Source organism: Monodelphis domestica, chromosome 1 (genome assembly GCF_027887165.1).
Source record: "Monodelphis domestica isolate mMonDom1 chromosome 1, mMonDom1.pri, whole genome shotgun sequence".
NCBI lineage: Eukaryota > Metazoa > Chordata > Mammalia > Didelphimorphia > Didelphidae > Monodelphis > Monodelphis domestica.
In genome coordinates, this window is record NC_077227.1 from 733,791,451 (window position 1) to 733,811,209 (window position 19,759).

Here is a 19,759-nt window from a genome sequence, read left to right on the forward strand (position 1 = left end):
AGCAAAGAGATTATAGCAATGTGTCAAAAAGATTATTCACTATGGCCAGGTGAGATTTATACCAGTAGTACAAAACTGTTTTAATATTAGGAAAACCATCCACATAATTGACCATATCAATAATCAAACTAACAGAAATCACATGATTATCTCCATAGATGCAGAAAAAGCCTTCAACAAAACATAACACTCATCCCTATTGAAAACACTAGAAAGCATAGGATTAAAAAGGCCTTTCGTCAAAATAATAAGTATTATTTATTTAAAACCATCAGCAAGTATCATCTGCAATGGGGATAAGTTAGAAGTCATCCTAATAATATCAGGAGTGAAGCAAGTATTCCCATTATCACACTATTTAATATTATACTAGAAATGCCAACTTTAGAAATTAGAGAAGAAAAAGAAATTGAAAGATTTAAGGTAGGCAATAAGGAAACTAAATTATCACTCTACATGAATGATATGATGGTAATCTTAGAGAATCCTAGAAAAATCCATTAAAAACCTAGTTGAAATAATGAATAACTGTAGCAAAGTTGTAGGATACAAAATAAGCCCACACAAATCACCAGCATTTCTATATATTTCCAGCAAAACTCAGCAGCAAGAGTTAAAAAGAGAAACTCCATTTAAAATCATTAGATAACATAAAATATTTGGGAGTCTTTTTGCCCAGACAAATACAGGAATTATATGAACACAATTCCAAAACACTTTTCACATAAATAAAGTTAGATCTAAATAATTGGGAAAATGTAAATTGTTCATGGGTTGGCTGAGCTAATATAATGAAAATGACAATCCTACCCAAATTAATTTACTTACTCAGTGTCATATAAATCAAACTACCAAAAAACTGTTTCATAGAACTAGAAAAAAATTATAACAAAGTTCATCTAGAAAAATAAAAGATCAAGAATGTCAAGGGAACTAATAAAATGAAAATGTTAAGGATGGCAGCCTAGCAATCCCAGATCTCAAACTGTACTACAAAGAAGTAATGATTAAAACAATATGGTACTGGCTAAGAAATAGAAGGATGGATCATTGGAGTAGATTAGGGGTAAATGGCCACAGCAACCTAGTGTTTGATAATTCCAAAGATCCCAGCTTATGGGATAAGAACTCACTATTTGACCAAAAATAAAAAACTGCTGGGAAAATTAGAAAAAGGAATGAAAAAATTAGGTTTTGATCAATATCTCATACTCTATACGAAGATAAGGTCAAAATGGGTATATGATTTAAACATAAAGAGTTCTATTCTAAGTAAATTAGGGAAATATAGAATAGTTTACCTGTCAGCTCCATAGAGAAGGGAAGAATTTATGACCAAACAAGAGAGAGAGAACAATACAATATGTAAAATAACTAATTCTGATTATATTAAACTAAAAAGGTTTTGTACAAACAAAATGAATGCAACCAAGATTAGAAAGGAAACAGCAAACTAAGGGAAAATTTTTATAACAAATTTCTCTGATGAATGTCTCATTTCTTGAATATATAAAGAACTAAATAAAATTTACAAGAATCCAAACCATTCCCCAATTAATAAATGGTCAAAGGATATAAAGACAGTTTTCAGATGAAGAAATCAAAACTATTAAGTCATATAAAAATGTTCTAAATCTCTTGCTTAAAGAAATGCAAATTAAAACAACTCTGAAGTACCACCTCACATCTATCAGATTGGTCAATATGACAGCAAAGGAAAATAATGAATGTTGGAGGGGATGTGCAAAATTTGGACGCTAATGCATTGCTATAGAGTTGTTAATTGGTCCAAACATTCTGGAGGGCAATTTGGAACTATGCCCAAAGGGCTATAAAATAGTGCATATCCTTTGACTCAGTAATAATACCACTTCTAGGTCCATATCCAAAAGAGATAAATTTGTATATATATATATATATATACATATACATATGTATATGTATATATATATACAAATTTCCTCTCTCCCTCTCTGTGTCTGTGTCTGAGAGAGAGAGAGAGACAGACACAGACACAGACACAGACACAGACACAGACACAGACACAGACACAGACACAGACAGAGAGAGGCAGAGAGGAAGTGGCAAGAATTGGAAACCAAAGGGATATCCCTCAATTGGGGAATGGATGAACAAATTGTGGTATATGATAGTGATGGAATACTATTGTGCTATAAGGAATGATGAACAGGATGGTTTCAGAAAGAGCTGGAAAGACCTACTATGTGTTACGGACTGAGATAAGCAGTATTAGGAGAACATTGGAATATTGTGGAACGATCAAATGTGATAGACTTTACTAATAACAGCAATACAATAATCGAGGACAATTATGAAGGACTTGGGACAAAGAATGCTACTCACCTCCAGAGAAAGAATTGTTGGAATAGAAATGCAGATGAAAATGTGATTTATCACCTGATTTGCTTTTATAAAATTACTCACTTACAAAAATGAATAATATGGACATGTATTTTGTATGATAATGCATGTATAATCCAGATTGAATGGCTTATCAGCTGCAGGAGGGGGAAGGAACAAAGGAAGGAGACTACATGAATCATATAACTTTGGAAAACTTGTGTAGAAATCTATTATTAAAATGAAATAAATAAATCTGAAATAATAAAGGATGTCTGTGAGCCTCCTCACTTTGTACTTCTTGTTGGTTATAATGCTTATAACACTAGGTCTTAAGTGCCCATTATTCTGAGTATGAATTCAAAGAGCCTTTGACACACTGAGGCCAAGTTCAAGATTCTTTTGAGTAGGTGGTCCTTCCTTTCAAATGGTACAGCAGTGTAAAACTACTTTGGGAAAAGGAGAAATAAGGATGTGTAATGTGTCATTAAAATAAATCATCCTTGTTAATTGTATGCCAATTCTGTTGTTTCTGTGCTACAACTGCTAACAGCATATTTTAAATTTCAGCACCCTGAGGCAAAGCACTGGTCACCTTGTCCTACATATAGCTCTATTTCCCACCCTCTTTTTCTTGACTTCCTCCCTTCCTTCCTTCTTCACTTTCTTCCTTCCTTTCTTTTTCTTTCTCCCTTTTCCTTCCTTTATTATTCCTTTTTTTTCTTTCTACTTTCTTGACTTGCATCTCCCCTCTCTTATTCCCTTCCTCTCTTCCTTTTTTCTTTCTTTTCTTCCTACATTGGAATCTGATTGCTGTATATAAGACAGTGTTCTTAGGTGATCCACTTTGGGCAATAAATAAATACACTTCCTTTGTAGAGTTCACTTTAACCTTAGTTTTGACATGTTTACTGCTGAGCTCCTTCCCTCACTCCCAACTATTCCAACCAAAAAGTCTAAACTAAAGCCTTGAAGAGGGACAAAAAAGAAAAGAACCTTTTCCCTGTGCATCCTGTATCCTGAGTAGTAAACACGAAATCCAAGGACAGTAGTTCAACATCTACCTAATATCTATGGGACTTTAGGCAAATTGGACTAAATGGTCTCTAATATAATCTGTCAGGATTTACAAAGTGCCATCATACAATGCATTGAGGATATAAAGACAACAAAGATGAAAGAGCCCTTGCCCAAGGAGTTTATATTCTCCTGGGTTAATATAACATGTGTATAGATGAGTAAATAAAGGTAATTGGAGGGATGAGGCGACAATAAAAACTAAAGGAGGTTAAGGGAGGCTTCATAGAAAATGGGGAACCTGACCTGAATGAACATTGATGGAAGATAAAGATCATGAAGAATAGAAATAAAGAGGAAATAACTTCCAAATAAATGCTAAAGAGAATAGGCAAAAAAATTCATTCATTCATTATTCATATAAAATTGGATTTACTACAGGGATATAAGGATGATTCTGTGTTAGGGAAAAGATATAATAATTAATTACTTATACAGAAAAACACACTATAAAGAAAAAGTCTGAAACAAAATATACTACTTGCTAATTTTAAGAGTAGTAAGTATAGTGGGCAGCTGGGTGTCTCAGTGTATTGATAACCAGGCCTAGATACAGGAGATCCTGGGTTCAAATCCGGCCTCAGACACTTCCCAACTGTGTGACCCTGGGCAAGTCACTTAACCCCCCCCCCCCTTGCCTAACCCTTACTGCTCTTCTGCCTTGGAGCCAGTACACAGTATTGATTCCAAGACAAAAGTTAAGGGTTTAAAAAAAAGAAGTATAAAAGTCCCTTCTTTGATATTATTAAAAGCACAGAAGCCAGCTTGCTATTTTCTTTTCTGGAGAAATACAAGAAGCTTTCCCAGTAAGTAAATGAATAAAGCAAGGCTGTCTTCTCTCCCCATTAGAATTGTTTTTCTAGAGATTTTAGATAGATTAAAGGCAAGAAAGAGAAATTAAAAGCATAAAGGTTAGCAAAGAAGAATACATTACTTCTGCTTGAAAGTAATATGATAGTTTGCATAGGAAACTTTTGAGAATCAGTAAATTAACTCATCAAGAAAACTAGATTGAATAAATTCACAGGATATTAAAAACACACTCAAAATCATCAGCCTTTCTATATAGTACAAAACCAAGCCAGCAAAAAATTAGAGAAAGAAGTTCCAGGAAAAGGACTAAACAATGCATAATATAGATATATGTGCATATATATGTATATATATATATATATATATTTGGCAACTAACCTAATAAGACAAACTTAAATCCTATGTAAATACTATGCCAAAATATTTTTAAAGAAACAAAGATCACATCCTTTTTATGAATAAAAAGAAATGGAAGGTGGTATCTTTTCATAACTATGTTCAGAGACAGAATCTATAAATGAGGGATAGAGCCCAAGCACAAAAAATTAAGACTATTTTAATTATATAATGTTTGCAAGCATGAACAAAATTAATGCACCTAGAATAAGGAGACAAGTTTAGATGAAAAAAATCTTTATATCAATTATCTCTAATAAAAGTCTCATTTTCAAGATTTAGGGAGAATTGTGCAAATTTATAAGACCTATTACTCCTAAAGTTAAGAAATCAAATATAAAAGATTTTCAAAAGAAGAAATGAAAGTAACCAACATCCATATGGAAGGATACACCAAGTTCCTAATTATAAAAGAAATGATAAACCGAACAATGCTAATGTGTCACCTTAAACCTAAAAAACCAAAATGGACAAGATGATAAAAGATGGATATAGTTTGTGTTGGGTAGTGCTATAGGAGGATAGCTGTGATGTTGTGCTGTTAATCAAGTTGAGAAGGGGTCAACATTTCTGGGAATTAATTCAAATTTATGAAATGAAACATAAAACTCTGGCTAAGTGATCCTACTATGGGGTATATAGTCCTAAAAGGAAAAAGAATCATGATGATTATTTATAGGAGAATATTTTGTGATAGGAAAAAGAATTGGAAACAAACAAAGTATTTATTGACTGAAAAATGGCTGAACCAATTATTGTATATAAATGCAATTGAATATGATTGTATTGTAAGAAAAGATAAAAGAGGCATTAAGAGTACCATGGGAGGTTGTAGGAATAGAGTGAAATAAATGGAACCAGGAGAATAAAAAAAGAGTCAGGTGGCATAGCTTGGATTTGAAAGATCTGGGTTTAAATCTTGGTTTTGTGGCTCATTATCTGTATGATGTTGTGCATCTGTTTAAGTCCTCTATCAGTTTTCTCATCTACAAAATGAAGGCTTGAATTAGCTAAACTCTTTTCAGCCAAATAAGAATACAAGCGGTAGCCACAATAACAGTAATTAACTCAATATTACTCATAATTATGTATCTCAAACAATCCATATGTCTTATTTGAAAACTGATTGATCAATTGATTATTGTTTTCATTAAAATAGGAAAATTAAAATAATGCTTATTACAATCATGTTCCTTTGATTATTTTATGAAACTTGGGGAGAAGTGAAACACCTCTTTTCCTGAATACAGAGAATGGAACCTGTTTACTCAGTTCCTCCCAACTTAGAAAATCCCTAATCTTTCATCCAATCAGATGTCTGAATATTGTATTATTTCCTTTTAATTAAATGAATTGATTCAATTGTTTTCAAAATATAAAAATTATCTCCCCCTCCCCATATTCAGGTCTAGTCCTGATCCCAATTTGTTAAGCAATCGGTATACATTATTTAATAAATCAATAGAATCAGAAGATGAACCCTTTTTTTCTTAGTCATGTCATTTCTCTCCCTCCTATCTTTCTTTCTCTCTGTGTGTCTGTCTGTTTCTCTCTCTTTGTCTCTCTGTGGCTATCTCTGTATCTCTCAGTCTCTTTTTCTCTCTGCCGCTTTCTCTTTCCTTCATAGGACCAGAAACAATGAAATGATCTTTTTTCTTCTTGGTAAGAAGGAAGAAAGGGGTTGAGTGTTCAAAATGCTGCCTATTCTGTTAAACCTGGTTTCTGTGTCCATTGGTTTTGCTTTGTTGTTTTTTACAATTAAACAAGAAAGATGGATCAGTGATTAGTCATTGAGAAATTCACACACCAAAAACATTTAACAAGAGAAAAAGGAAAAAGAAAGTGCAATACCAAGAACATCTCCAGTGGACCTGTACTGTGGTCTATCATCCCCCTCAGGCAGAAAGGAGGATCTATCGTCTTAATGGAAACATTGAAATTGAGGAATTAAGCTTCTGGAATTACTCATTTATCACAGTGACTCTTTTTACTCCTACCAGAGTAATGAGATCAAGATCTTAGATTGGGACATAGGTAGGACTCCTGATACCAACTAGTCCAACCCCCAATGTACCAACAGAGGAAACTGAAGCCCAGGAAGGCGAAAGGATTTGCAGAATGTTACATAGGTGAGAAACATGGGAAGAAGGATTCAAATCCAGGTCCTCTAAATCCAAAAGCAGTAAATTTTCAACTGGCTCAAAAGATAACAAGATAGCTTATAGCATCATCCAATCACAGCATCATAGAGGACATCTCTCCAATCCTTCTGTTGATGGATAAAATGTTTTTTCCAGAAGTTCATATAGATGAAGAGGGGAAGAAAAGGAGGAGGAAGAGGAAGAGGAGGAAATTGAGAGTGATGAAGTAAAGGAGGAAGAGGACCAGGAAGAGGAGGAAGAAAAGGAGAAGAAAGAAGGGGAAGGGACTGAATTATCTCTAGAATCCAAGAAACTAGTTTCAAATCCCACCTCTTGCACTTGGGCAAGTCATTTAATCTCCCTATGTCCCAGTTTCCTGATTTGTAAAATAAGAGGTTGAACTAGATGTTCTTAGAAATCTTTTCCAGTTCTAGATCTAAGTATTTAATCTCTGGTGTAAAAAGGAGCAAGACTAAATTTTTTCTGCATTCTGCAGATCTGGGGTCTAATCCCACCCCTCATGTTTACTAATTCTATGTTCTTAGCCTTTGGGGGCCTTAGTTGGCCAACCAAAGGACTGCCACAGATGATTTCATTTCCTTAGTTGTCATTAAAAGAGCCTAGACTAAATTAATAATATGTAGCATTTAACATCACACTTTAAAGTTTGCAAAATAATGTATACACACATACACAATGAACACATACACATATATTTCATTCATTCCTCACACCAGCATAAAGAGGTAGTTGCTATTGAAAGGGAACTAGGCCCACGAACCTGGTGTAGATAAGCACCCTTCCTAGGCCAACGAACCCTGGGGGATAGCCTCTCCACCCTGAATGATAGCCACATTGACTTCTCTACCCGTGTGATAACCATATGGACCCTCGGTGAGCTCCAAGGGTATATAAGCCTGCCTTAAAGTTTGGGGGGGGGGGAACCCCCTTTGGGCTCCTCCCCACGCGTGTGAAGTGAGTTACAATAAACCACCTCTCTGTGCTGATTGCAGCGTCTGTTCTGTTCCTTTGGCCCCTAAACGGACCCTAACATATGGGGGCTCGTCCCAAGGGTGTCCAGGAACCACAGACGGAGAGCAGGAGACCTACGCCGAGCAGGTAAGCCTCCGGGACCCCTATTGGCTTTTTTTTGAAACCGAAACTGTGGGGTTATGGTTTGAGTGTGTGAGTGAATGAGAGAGCGTGACATACTTTATGGCTGGAGGGAAACCCCGTGAAACGCATACAGGCAAAGGGTGGCACATTGTGCTCCAGGTCGGGGTTTATACGACACACCTGTCCTAAGCGTCACGGGTCCATCCCGTTCCGGGGTGAGGGCTTGCCCGCGACTCGGTTGAACTCCAGACCTGTTTCTGAGTGTGGACTTGGCGGTACCGCGGTTCTGTCTCCCCAGCAGGGGCCCAGCCGGGAAACCGAGGAAGCGAATGCCATCCCATTCACCCCTTCCCGCCACCCCTCTCCCTACCCTACCCTCTCCCAACCCTACCCACTAGTTTCGGTTTCTACCAAATCTAGGTTCGAGTCCTTTCGCAGTGTCCTGAGTTCGAGTCTCAGCTCGACACTACGATAAACGGGGTGTTGGACACGGGAAGAGGCGCCCTTCCCTCCCCAACGCATACCCCACAAAATCCTGCAGGTACTGGCCCCAGGTTCGAGTCCTGAGGCTACCAGTGGGTTACAGTCCCGCTACTGGCCCCAGGTTCGAGTCCTGAGGCCACAGTCTTTCAGTGGGTTACAAATCCCACTGGCCGTTAGGTGGGCTAGGGTCCCACTTGTTGTTAGGTGGGTTTGAGTCCCATCCGTGTGGGTTTGAGTCCCGCGCCGGTGCACCGACTGAGGGACGCCTCACTCGGCCGCCGGCACATGGGTAGGCCCAAATTTAACCTTAATTTGTTTGGGCTATCCCCCCGTCGCAGACACACTAACTCGGCTGACGGTCCCCTTGATTTCCTTCTCACCACGCGTGGCCTTATTTTCCTCACCTTCCTTTCTCTCCTTATCTGTCTTCTCATCTTCCTTCCTACTTTCACTAAACAAGAATAGGAAACTCTCAAAGCCAGCCTATCGACCTGGTCCTCCAGCATTTTGGGGATTTTAAAAGGAGGCAGCCGGGCATGGGATTAGAAGTCACTCACCCTAGACCAACGAGCCACTGGGGGCAAACAGCCGGCTCGGCACCCTCCCCCCCCATCCTCCCACGCCTCTGCAGCTAGTTAGAGGCCTCCTCTCCCCGCCCTGGATCTCCGGAGGTTAAGAAACACCAGAGGAGAGGTCTGAGGGGGAGGGGAAGAAAAAAAAGAAAATTTGACCTAGCAAAACCCTCACTAGGGGCGATTGAGAACTTGAGAACTCTCAGTCTGAAACAGACAGTTGCTAGAGCATAGTGGATTTCGAAAGGAGCAAGCTAATCTTCACAGGCAGATTCCTGGGATGCATTTGAAAGGCTTATCAGGAAGTAATTGCTTTGACTCAAAGCTGGGCACTTAAAGGAAAAAAACTTTTTCTAATAAAACCGCAGGTCTCAGCAAAATTAATGAATCAAGGTAATAATCCTGAATTAGGTTAAATTCGGAACAGCCTAAGTTGTAAAAAGATATATTGCCATTCTGTAACCAAAGGCAGAAGATTTTTTTAAAAAAGACAAGCCTCTGCACTCAGTTAGCATGTGAAAAAGGTCCTAGGAACCCTTTTGTTTGAGGTCCAGCCAGGTAAAGGCAGGCTTTTACCTGGGTGATTGCAAATGATAAGAAGCACCATGAGATGAGATCTGGGAATTTGAATCGTTTTAATTTAGGTTGGATACAGGCAAAATTATAAAGGAATGTCTACTTATATTTTTGATAAAGGAAGTCAAAAAAGGAGAATTAAAAATCTTTCTCTGACTTTTGTTATATGCCACAGAATATCAGGACTAGAAACGTTTTATCTGTAGAGAAATATTGGTATAAAGCACGAGGTAATTAAAGTGCTAACAGAAAAATTTAAGGTTTGGGCTTAAATCTGAAGCAGCTTGAATTTTTTTCTCTACCGGCCATGTGGCTTGAGCCACGTGGAAGATAGCATCAGAGCAACTGCGGTTGCAAGTTTTATCACTAATGCTGTAATTGGCTAGAAGAAAAATTTAATACTGAGATATAATAAGCATGAATTGGAATATGATTTAAAGGAATTTATAAGGCTTTCTAATTTTAACTATGGAGGAATTATTAACAATTTTCTAAGCAGGTGATATCGCTTATCAATGCAAGCTATTGTGGGTTAATTTCACCTCTGATAGATATCCACTGTATATTTTGGAGCAAAAGGTGCATTTCAGCATGCTCCTGGCACAAAGGTTGAGCTGTGAAAAGTAATGGGAGATACTTACTCTCCTGGTTTAGGGCTCAAGCTCAAATGAAGAAGTGAGCAAAGTGATTACAGATAATGGTGCACTACTATCTATTCCACACAGCTTGGAATAGCAGGGCTTTTAACAGTAATGCAAGGGCTAAATTGCATAGCTCATGGCTTACATGCAAGCTATGGTAAATAGAGATCAAGGGAATTCATGAGCCCCAAGGTTCAAAAACTGAAAGTATGTATGTTCTGTCACTTTCTAACTCTCTGAGACCCAATGAGGCTTTCATTTGGGGTCGAGGTTTTCTGTTTACTTTCTCAGATACATGAAGTCATGGACAGATATTCTGTTCTATGAATATATGGGTATTTGGTAAGAGATCTAACTATTACATGCCTGAAAATTTTGAATGGTATTGGTACAATATGTAACTTGAAATCATTTTATTGGAATTGTTCCATGTTAGCCAAATTTGATCAAATATCAAAAGGGTATAATTGGGAATGTTATGACAGTATAAGGAACGCTGTCCACTTGCAGCACAAATGGTATTACTATCCAACATGTAATTATGATATTTGTCTTAAAGGGTACATTATATTTGCAAACAACATGTTTTTATTAGAATCAGACTTATCTAGAAGTCAATTTTGTTTAGCTGTGACTGTTCCACTTTCATAAGGAAAGAGGTGGATATGGTGTCACTAATCATATATCTCTTCTACACCCCAGAAGGAATATAAGTTAAAGCTTTGTAATAATCAATATTGAATGTAATGATAAAGATCACATTGTGTGAGATACCTGAATTGGGTTGAATATCATCAAGATATTAAGACTGTAAGGGACCCAAAGGGATGATAATGTTGGGCCAAGGTCTTGTTTGTATGTTCACAGATGATAAAAAGATCTGGTCACCCACGTCATGCTTCATGCCAGCTGACACAGACCAGGAAGAGAAGCAGACGAACGCTGTTGTCATCAGCTATCTACATGCCAGCCACAATCCAGGCACGCTGGAGAGACACTTCTTTTGGTAACTAATATCACTCCAGAACAATGACATTACACTATTAGAGACATTGGCTATTAGACCACTGATGGACACTTGTCATGCTGACATCCATTGAGATGTGGTACCCAGAGCAACATCGAGTATGCTAACTCAGAAGGACTGAAAGACACATTCATTTCAGTATAAGACACCAGATGTGTCCCACACTCCAAAGACTTTGCTATGGGATTGAGATGAATTAGCTACAAATTGTCTAGCTACTAATGTATACCCTGTATTTTGTATATGATACTGTCAAAAGAAATGTATATTGTATGCATTGTGAATCTACCACTTGTATTGTAAGAAATGCTGTTATCCAACAAGGGTATAGACCTTGGTATGACTCTCCAGAGAGTAGGAGATAGAAAACTTTCATTCATAGCATAGATCTGATACTTCTGACAACAAAAATGAGGTGCTAAGCAGAAAATGCTGCTCACTCATGGTTAATGGACAGATGACACTGATGTTACTCTCAAGAAAGGATGAGAGATCAGGCAAAAGACACTAGGAAATCTTTAATCAGGAACCTGAGTTATTGTCACATTGAATATTATACACTAGCAACTAGGTATGAAAAAGCTATGTCAAATTCTATAGGTACAAGAAACTGTAGAAATTGTTTCTACATTTACCCAAACATTGGTTTGGTGGAATGAATTTTGCAAATATTGGTAATGGTATAGGCTTGGTTATCATATTGATGGGTTTATTTATACAAGCAGAGATTTAAATAAGGATGACATAAGGAATATGCAGTCAGAACTTGAAATATTACTTCATTATCACCATCATGGTTATTCAAGCTACAATTGAGAATGTAAAGTGTATGGGAATATTGGTATTTGTTAAAAATTGCACTGTGATTATTGTATTAATGTTTTTGCAGAGCCTGTAATGGTGCAAAATTATGTTCATATACAAGGCGAATTTTGATCTATTTAGATCAGGAATTAGAAATCATTGGGAATATAAATTCTGATATTTTACATTGGCTCAGTAGAGCCAAGAAAATTTTGTATTAATTTTGGGATCAGGTTCCCAGGATCAATTTTCTAAGATCATTTGACATGTGATAACATGATCCTCCAGAATTGTTCAGAGAGGATGTTTTTCTTTGAAGGGATCTCTCCCAACACACAAACAAAAAGAAAAGGGAGAGGAATCATATAGAGATCAGTATGTTCATTTGAGAGAACACTTTTGATTCATTTTCAAGTATTCAACTTTGATTTTTCTGTTGCACAATTATTGCCAGAACTTTTAAGTACAAAGAAAGTACTGTTAATGCTCTGATCCAGAATTATGAAGGTGCAAAGATTTCTAGAATTACAGTCACCTGACAGTCGGTGAACATGAGAACATGACAGCAATTGTTAATTTTCAGATGACCATTCTGGAGAGTGATGTCTGATTGCATGTAAGGGGAATCATAATGAAGCTTTCATTATGGACCAGACAGCCTCAGCCACGATTATACACTTTCCATGTGAAATGGATGTTTGAGGTTGGGAAATGCAGAGACGTGGCGTACTGACACCCTTAGTCGCTGAATGTCCTGGCATCGAGTACCAACCAGTTTCCTAGGTGGCGGGCATCTGGCAGCGAGCACGGAAAGATCCCCAAGATGCAGTATCAGTACGAGAGAAAGGAAGGACTTATCCTTCATCTCCAGGGATAGTATTTTGCTAACTGTTGAAAAGGCTGACAACTTCTGATAGTCCAGACTGTGAAAGGTGGCGTGTTTGGTTATTGCACCCGTCATGTGAACCATAGAATTCTACCTCATTAGACCAGGATCAGTAGCGTGGAAATTATTTTCTTAACATTTTATATCTACAAGACTGTTGCATTGATCCTGAAATGCAGACAGGCAGATAGAAAGATCAGTTTGGGATTTTTAAGATTGATCACTGAATCAGTTTATGCTGAGGTTCACTCTTGATTGGTATATCTAAGTCATACAATCAGGATGGGTTTTTCATCTCTGTATCAGAATATGATTATGCACCAGAGTGTTTGTATTTGTTAATGCTGTAATGTTGCTACACTATTCATTTGTGTGTAAAACAAACAGGGGGAGATGTAGTAGTCCACGCCTAGCTATGGGCGAGGGGAACAGTTGGTATGTGCGGATTGCCTTGGTATTGCGCATGACTGCAAAGGCCTCTGACCTTTGACCCCAGCCATGATAATCACCCAACAACCACGGACCCCAGGGACTCCAAGCTGCTGAAAAAAAAAAAAAAGTGGGGAATGAAAGGGAACTAGGCCCACGAACCTGGTGTAGATAAGCACCCTTCCTAGGCCAACGAACCCTGGGGGATAGCCTCTCCACCCTGAATGATAGCCACATTGACTTCTCTACCCGTGTGATAACCATATGGACCCTCGGTGAGCTCCAAGGGTATATAAGCCTGCCTTAAAGTTTGGGGGGGGGGGAACCCCCTTTGGGCTCCTCCCCACGCGTGTGAAGTGAGTTACAATAAACCACCTCTCTGTGCTGATTGCAGCGTCTGTTCTGTTCCTTTGGCCCCTAAACGGACCCTAACACTATTATTGTGTCCATTAAACCTATTTTACAGATAAGGAAACTGAGCCTGGGGCAGGTTATATGTATTGCCCAAGGTCAATTATGTAATAAGGGGTTGAGGCAGTACTTGTACTCAAGTTCTCCTGATTCTAAGTCCAGCACTCTCTACTGTATCACCCAGTTGCCCGTGTAAAATGGGTTTAATAACAAATAACCTACCTCACAGAACTGCCAAAATACATGATGAAAGCACTTTATACATCTGGATGTGCTATGTAAATATCAAATTACTACTACCACTACCCTCTTCACCTTCAAGGTTAACTGCCTCCCCCCCCCTTATTATTTATATTAAAATTCACATTCCCAGTGAAATCTCAGGATTGTTCTTGGGTTCCCAAGGCTTACTGAGCTTTGAAGATTGTGGACATTCTCCATATACTAGAAGCAAACTGAAGAGTGTTTGTTATCTAAAACAGATTAACAGGAGCCTCTGGTCACTAAGGTTAGTTGTACATTCTAAATACCTATCTACTGTGAATTTGGAGATGTGGTGGAAAGAATACTGACCCAGGAGTCAGAGATTTGGATATCAGATCCCTCCTTATTTGCAACCTACCCATGTGACCCTGGGAAATCATTTTGGGGTGTTTAATTTCTGTATCTATGAAATAAAATTGAGACTGTCTACACCCTCTAAGATTCTTCCCGGCTCAGTATTTATAATGATATTATGAAATGTGTTCTTGTTTGTTTTTAATGACTGGTATTCTATACAAATAAACTCTTTGCTAAAAAGGAGGGATGTCTTTCAAGTCCAGTGATCTGGGCTTGCATCTTGACTATACCACATACCACTTACTATCTATGTGTTCTTGGACAAATGATTTTGCTTCTGACTTCCCAATTACCATAGAAAACAACACTTTCCTTTCAGTCCCTCAGTCTTGCAATTGAGGAATCATCTTGGATCCCACACTATTTCTCATCCCCCAGTTCCAAGCTATTGCCAAAGTCTGTTGATTTCACCTTTAAAGCATCTCTTACTGATTTCACCTCTGCATCATCTCTTGCTGATTTCACCTCCAGCATTTCTTGTTCATTTCAGCTCTGAATTATTTCTTGATTTCACCTCAGCATTCTCTCTTGTTGAGTTCACCTCTGAATCCTCTCTTGCCGATTTCCTCTCTGCATAGCATCTTGCTCATTTCACCTCCAGCATCTCTTGCCAATTTCATCTCTGTAGTGTTTCTTGTTGATTTCAGCTGTGAATTATTTCTTGATTTCACCTCCGCATTCTCCCTTGTTGATTTCACCTTTGCAGCATCTCAAATAATCTCTCTTATCCTTTCTGACAATGCCCTTACCCTGGTGTAAACAGACCTTCATTATCATGCCTGAATTATTGCAATAGCTGCTGATGGGTCTGCCTCCATCCTCTAGTTAGCCACCAAAATTATTTTCCTGATGTTCAAGTCTGACTATATCATCCCTCTACTCCAGTGGCTGCCTACCACCTCCAGGGAGGAGCAAGGACCAAATGCTGTTTGTCATTCAAAGCCCTTCATAATCCAGCCCCCCCCCCTTTCCAGTTTCCTTATGTCTTACTCCCTGACACACATTCTTTGATTTAGTGACACTTTCCTCATGGATATTCACCAACAAGACTCTATCTCTCAGCTCCTGGCACTCACTCTAGCTATCCCTCATGCTTAGAACATTTTCCCTCCTCCTTTCTGACTACTGACCTTGGCATCCTTTGAATCCGACCTCCTACAGGAAGCCTTCCCAACCCTTTTTAATTCTAGTGCCTTCCTTCTCTTAATTATTCCCATTTGCCCTGCGTATAGCGTTGTTTATATTTTTGTTCATGTGCTGTCTCTCTTGTTAGAATGCAAGCTTCTCGAGAGCATGGTCTTTCTTTTGTCCAGGGCTTAGCACAGTGCCTGACACATAGTAGGTGCTTAATAAATGTTTACTGATTGTTCCATTCCTTCTTTCCACAGATGAGAAAACCATGGTTCAGAGAGTTTAAATAATTGCCCAAGGGCACCAGGGAGCAAACAGCAGAGATCTAGGATTTGAACTCAATTTGAACTCAGACTCCAGTGTTTTCTCTAGTGGAACATGCTGTCTCCACATTCATCCAATCACCCTGGAACTGCACTGGGGTACCAGGTCCCTGGCAGGGGACAGACATGCTTAAAGGGAAGAGTGGAGAACAGAGGGCATATTTCAAAAATAAATTTTCAGTGATTCCACAATTATTCTGAACATTTGCCTAAAACATTATGGTATTCCAGCTACTGGCTGGGAAAATATGTTCTGCCTGACTCTGGGGCAGGCACCGCATCAGCCAGGTCCCAGTTGGCACTCCTAAGACCGAATAACACCGCGATGGACTGCATTTGTTCTATTCTTGTTGGATCTTAGATCCGACTCCAGCCTTTCCATTTCTCCAATCCCAGATCTCAGGCTCTCTATTTAGTCATTGCTGGCCTGTTGCATAGCCCACCATCCAACAAGAGATCTCCATCCTGCAATGGGCAAAATAGAAGAGAAAACAACAGCCGGGGGAGCCAAGGTCTCCTTCATCCAGAATAGATGGTAAATGACCACTCAGCCGCCTGGCATTCCCACAGCAGATAAGACAGACTGCATTTGCTTTTCTTATTGGAGACAGCCTGTCTGGGTGGCCAACACGAAGAGAGGGGATCACATTTATAGCCACCCGATCAGATTGTTTTATGTTGCAAGGGAAGATTGTGATCTGTAGCATTGGAGACAGGGATATCTGCTTAGAAATAGAGCCCGAACTACCTCCTGATAAAGTAGCCTTGCTGGTGTATCACAGCACGTTAACATTTTGGAAACATCTTCCTGGACCAGAAGACCATCTCAGCAGCCATCTAGGCCAAAGTTCTCACTTTCCAGATGAGGAAACAGAGGCCTAGGAGCATTTCATGACTTGGCTAAGGTCAAGATTTGGAAGGCACCAATTTTCTGTATTTGGGCTGAAAGCCCAAAGATTGGTTTGTGTTAAAAGCCCAGGAAAAACAAATTCAGAGGTGGTGTCTTTTCTCTTCCAGGGCTCATTGTGTGTGCCTTGATTAGAGCGATTTTTCAAACTCCTAGGTCCCATTTTATGGGGCAGGAACCATGGTGAGAACACCGAGCTTAGAACTGTAAAAATAGAGATTTGAACCCCGGACTTCAATCCCCAGAAGTCTTTGGTACTTCCCAGAATTCCCTATAATCTCACCTGAGTCTACAGCTGGGCGAGATCACAATTTAGTATTTAACATAGGCTCTCTGCCTCCCAAGAGGCTCTTCCTCTACTCGGATGTTGCAACATGTAGTAAGTAGGCTGTGAATGGGCTCATGGTTTATTATTTGTATCCTTGATTTCTAATAATCTTTAATAAACCTCATAAAATATAATACTTTTATTACTAGAAATCAATATTAACTGTTACAGAACCCAAGGATGATCTAAAGCCAAATATCAACAATGTTATTTGTTGCTGTTGAGACCATGGGAAAATTAATCATTGTTTCTGGTCCGCCATTGTCTCCTCTATGGAAAGAGAGGATTCATGGATCTCAGAGATCCACTCGAAGGTCCTGTACAGCTCCAAACATTCTCATCTTGTAGATGGAAAGAGCAGCGAATGAAGTGGTCTTTGCTGGGTCTCGTCAGCCGAGGACCAAGCAATGGAGCCTCCTCCTCTCAGTGCCCAATGAACAAGTGCCAAAGATGTTTCAGCCTCAGATTAGATTCATGGCCCTTTCCAGGGAGTGTTTTGCTCACAGCAAAGTCTCTGGCTGATAAGGAAAATGCAAGTCTCCACCTCCAGGACTGTCCCTGCTTGACTTCTTCAAAGCTGGCCGGAGCAAGAGGGTGAGGGCGGGATTTGGGACCGTAATGGGGTGTGCTAGAGGGGCGGCACCTCCAAGAGCTCTGCCAAAGAGCAGGGGATCCACTGGGTCCTCAAGGAGGTCCGATGCTGGAGTCATAACCCAGCTTGGGGAGAGAAGACAAAAAATATGGCTGCCCCTCCTCTTCGGAGTTTTTCTCTTCCTCGTGGCTTTCCTACTCTGCCTACCTGTCTGCCTCTCTAGCTCCCCTTCTATTCCTTCTCCTTTTCCCCAAATATCAACTCACTGGTGTATCTTGGGAGCAGAAATAAGGTGTGGGGAGTAGAATGCTGAACGTTTGGAGTGGGAAGATTCAAATCCAAAACTCTGATACTCCCTTCAAACTCACCTACTTCATATTATCTAGAATCTTAGATCTGGAGCTAGAAGGGACATCAGAGATGATCTAGAGCTTCCTCCTCATTTTACAAAAGAGGAAACTGAGGCTCTGAGTGGTTAAAAGATCTGCCCAGGGTCACCAAGGAAGTAAAGGGCAGAGCTGGGATTTGAACTCTGGTCCTTTGACTCCATAGACAAGGTTCATCCATTTCTACCACTCTGACCCCTTCAAGGAATCTTCCTGATAGCTTTGCCATGTGTGTATGTATTTGTGTATGTATACATAAGCCCATATATACATGTATGTAATGTGTATGTGTGTTTAGTATATACACTGGGCATATATTGCGACTGTGTGGGAATCTATTGAAATAGATATAGACACACATACAGCCCATTTACTCTTTGTTATTCAGTCATATCTGACTCTTCCTTACCCCATTTGGAGTTTTCTTGGCAAAGATACTGAATGAAGCAATTTGCCATTTCCTTCTCCAGTTCATTTTACAGATGGGGAAACTGAGACAAAGAGGGTGAAGTGTCTGGGGCTGGATTTGAACTCAGATCTTTCTAACTCCCTGCCCAGCACACTATCTACTGTGTTACTTAGCTGCCTCATAGCATTTACTTATCTGTAAATATATTGCCCCCCACCCAGGAGAATACAGTAGAAACCCTTTGAAGTCAAATAATGTTTCTCTGGTATATTTGTAACTCTGTCGCCTAACATAGAACTATTCCTCAGCGAATCCCCAATAAGTGTTTATTTGATTGGCTGACAAAATGAGGGTTCAAATCTGGCTCTTAGGGTAATTTTGAGGTTCCAATAAGGCAGCATAAGACTGTGATCCATTTGAAAGTGCCACATAAACGTCCACCATGACTCTTTTTACTTAATAGCCGAAGCCGGAGCTGTGGGCCATTTGGCTTCTTCCAGTCCTCGTTGGTCCAAATCTGATTTCATTGGCCCTTCAACTGATTTCATTGACCAGCATCCACTTTTTCTTTGGACTGAGGGAGCCGGGAAGAGGGAGTAGAGGCTCTGTCAGAAGAGTCCAAGCCCTCTCTTGTCCCTCTGCCCTAGCTGGGAAACTCTGTGTCCATCCAGAAATCCCTTCACCCTTTTCAGGCTCAGGTCAATGGGGAACCATCGTGCCTGCCCTGGATCTCCATCTCGAATGGTCTTGGGAAGAGGTGAAATAATCACTTGGGAAGCTTTGTTAAAGAAAGGATGTGGGCTCAGGTCTGGGTCACCCTGGGTGCTGCAGATCTACATTCTCCTTCTGTTCCTGGGGACATGATTGACCTTGACCCAGTACCATCATTTGTCGGGGACTTTGGCTTCTTCCTCAGCCAAGAATTCAATCCCCCGCCATTCCCTCCTCCCCCGAGACCCAGAATTCCAGGGCTCTGGGATAGATCCCAGCACAGAGGGCAGAAAACAAGTCACCAATTGGCCAGATATGGTTGGGGACCAGCGATGGGGGACCTAAAGGGTGATTCTGAGTGAGAGCATCGGAACTGTAAGCAACAGGGGTCAGCATAAATCATGGCAGTGGCTGTTGGGAATCGGGGCAGAGGTCACTAACCTTTGTTTTGGTCTTCCTCCAGTTGTCCTTCTGTGATTCCCATAGAACACGAAGAGCCTGCTGGGGTAGGCAGGGGGTAGTGAAGCATTTCCTTGCCACAATTTTCCTAATTCCTTTGCAGTTCTTCTAAGCTGGGCCTCTGGGGAACCATTTTTTAAAATTTCCAGTACAAGAGCA

At 39.8% G+C, this 19,759-nt stretch overlaps 1 long non-coding RNA gene across 1 annotated transcript; it reads left to right on the plus strand.

Moving 5' to 3' along the window:
- Positions 1–7,550: 7,550 nt before the first annotated feature.
- On the plus strand, positions 7,551–13,710 carry LOC103102209 (uncharacterized). The gene is made up of 2 exons (XR_467757.3): positions 7,551–8,458; positions 8,509–13,710. It is a non-coding gene; the product is annotated as an uncharacterized LOC103102209 (long non-coding RNA).
- The last annotated feature ends 6,049 nt before the right edge of the window (positions 13,711–19,759 follow it).